This window comes from Pteropus alecto, unplaced genomic scaffold (genome assembly GCF_000325575.1).
Source record: "Pteropus alecto unplaced genomic scaffold, ASM32557v1 scaffold79, whole genome shotgun sequence".
NCBI lineage: Eukaryota > Metazoa > Chordata > Mammalia > Chiroptera > Pteropodidae > Pteropus > Pteropus alecto.
Window position 1 is genome coordinate 7927590 of NW_006494612.1, and position 2878 is coordinate 7930467.

Below are 2878 nucleotides of genomic sequence, written 5' to 3' on the forward strand. Positions count from 1 at the left end.
AGAGAGAGAGAGAAGAGAGAAGAGAAAGGGAGATGGAGGGAATGAAGGAGGGAGAGGAAGAAGCGAGGAAGGAAAAAATAAAAAGGGAGGGAGGGAAGGAAGGAAGGAAGGAAGGAATTAACTACAGTGTGTTAACATTCAAGGTGCCAAGAAAATCATTTTCTAATCAAATACCTCCTCTAGAACAGCTCTAGGATAAACTTGGAATTGGGTAAAATTTTTTGTGGTATCTTTCCTTACTTTTGTTCCCACCTCACCTACTAAAATGAAAAATGTGTTTGAAAAACATATTCATGCCAATGCACTAAAGAATCAATATATTAAACATCTGTAACAAAATTTCTAGTTTGTTCCCCTCAATATCCTTTCTCCTTCCAGTAATGGAATCTCTAATTTTTAAGTGGGCAGATAGAATAAAGGCTACATTTTCCAGCCTCTTTTATAGCCAAGTGTTGCCACGTGAGGAAGATGAGTGTTCTTAAAGGGGGAAATAATGTATTTCCTTTTTCAGTTGCTAGCATGAGCAGAGATTCTATAATTTAATTCCCAGCAGCCGTCTTGGACCAGGAATGGAAGTTATACAAGGTGGACAATAAAATATACAAACTACAGACAGTTTGTATAAAGACTAATATGAATAGAACCAATAAGCCTTGGTTTTTATGCCATTCGAGCCAATCCATTAGCATAGTGCCTGACACAAAAAAATGCTCGTTAAGAGATTTTCTATTCTTATTAATCTGAATAGCTATTATTATTTAATAGCTATTATTATTTAATAATTAATTTCAGTGTAATAGACATTTTACACATATAGTCCTCACAAGGATCCAATAAGTTAGGTATTATTAACATCCTCATGTTATACATAAAGAAACTATTCTGAAAGATGCCCAGAGAACTAGTAATTGAGATCTGAGACAATCTTATCAGGACTACGTGATTCCCAACTGAGTATTCTTTCCATTATGTTATTTTTTCTTATTATAAGATCATTGGTTTGCTGTCTCTGATTATCCTAAAGTTGTTCTAAGGTTTTATTTCTCTTTTCAATGTAGTAATGGTACTGTGTACAAAGAGAATAGTGCATTGAAGAAGATAATATGTAGCTTTAAAAAAAAACAAACGTAAAAATAATACATGGAACAAAATAAAATCTCTAGGGAAAAGAATATTTTGGATGATTTTTCTGGTATTTCCTGCTATTAATCATGCAGGAAATGTCTTTTTCATTCTTTTCCTCAACTCTTACACTCAAGATTTCAGCACTTCTATTTCAGACTGAAGGCAATAGTGAGGGTCCTCAGGAGGAAAACAAACAAACAAAAAAATACAAATTAAAAAAAAAAACTCATTGCATTTAGAAAGTTTATAAAATTCATCAATATGAAAAGGTTTTAAGAAATTTTTCAAATGTTCAATAGTTTCTTCATTTTGGTTTTCATAATATGAAACAATTTAACTACTATTCTCAGAAAAGCTTTATTTTTTTTTAATGAAGATAATTTATTTCCAGATACTTCAAACATTCTGACTATGAATAATATTGTGACATTAGAAAACAGAACATAATCTTTCAGACTAATCAGAAGGCAGAAAAATGTTAAAATTACAATCTAGTTTCATTTTTTATTCCAATGCAATTTTTCCTTTGCAAATTGCAGGCTGCATGTAAAATAGTTAAGAGTATTTAACAGCTGGCTGAACAAAGAGACTTGGCCAATGTCAACATTTAGAGTTGTATCTCACAGCTCTTTATTTGGTCAGAATCTACTCAATAACTTGGATATAGGAACCTATCAATTTTGTGAGTGATATGCAAGTGGAAAGAATAAGTATTATATTAGATGTTGCATAAATTAGCGTTTGCTATTAAAAAAAAAAAAAATCAGCCCAAAACATTGTGGCTTAAAATAGCAGGCATTTATTATCTCATAGTTCTATGGTTCAATGGTTTAAGTTGGGTCAGTTGGGCAGTTCTGCTGACCTGGGCTAAGCTTAATATATCTTGGCTAAAGCTCATTTATGTGTCTACAATCAACTGCAGTTTGGTTTGGACTGGCTAACTGTAGGACAGAGTGCCCAAGTTCTCTACCTGGCCTTTCAACCCCCAGAAGGCTAGCTTAAATGTGTTCTCTTTGTAGTCTCCTCGTTCCAAAAGACAAGGCAGCAAAAGAGAAGACAAGCCCTATTATAACCACTTCTCAGGTCTCTGCTATGTCACATTTACTATTGTTCCATTGGCTAAAACAAACCACATTGCCAAGCTCTGAGTCAGTATAAGAGGGCCTAGCTTAGTGCAGGGATAAACGGAAGTATAAATAAATTTATATTCAACAGTGCAACAATGTAACACATATAACAAAGCTTTTTAAAAAATTTTAAGAATTGTGAGTGTATGGCCATGCCACCCTGAACAAGCCTGATCCTGTTTGATCTCGGAAACTAAGCAGAGTTGGGCCTGGTTAGTACTTGGATGGGAGACCACCTAGGAAGACCAGGTGCCATAGGCGTAAAAAAAAAAAAAAAAGAAAAGAAAAGAAAAAATTAAGAATGGTGGACCAAGGAGAAATCTCATAGGGATAAATATAAAATATAGCATTTGTATTCAGTAAACCCCTAAGTAAGTATAGAAAAAAAGAGACCTGATTTAACTTTAGTCCCATTGAAAACGTCCTAGGAATTTTAGTTGGTAACAAGCTCAGTATAAAACAGCAATGTAAACTGTCTGGCATTACTGGCATTGAGGCATCAAGCCAATGTAGCCAACAGTCTGCCAGGATTTTGTAGTGGTCATACTCTACATGTTCTGTATACAATAAATGACAAAAGAAAGCGGAACACAAGGTATTCTAGAAGAGTATGACCTAAGTGATAG

At 33.9% G+C, this 2878-nt stretch overlaps 1 pseudogene; it reads left to right on the forward strand.

The window, feature by feature from the left end:
* Positions 1-2394: 2394 nt before the first annotated feature.
* On the forward strand, positions 2395-2513 carry LOC112474434 (annotated as a pseudogene).
* Positions 2514-2878: the final 365 nt, after the last annotated feature.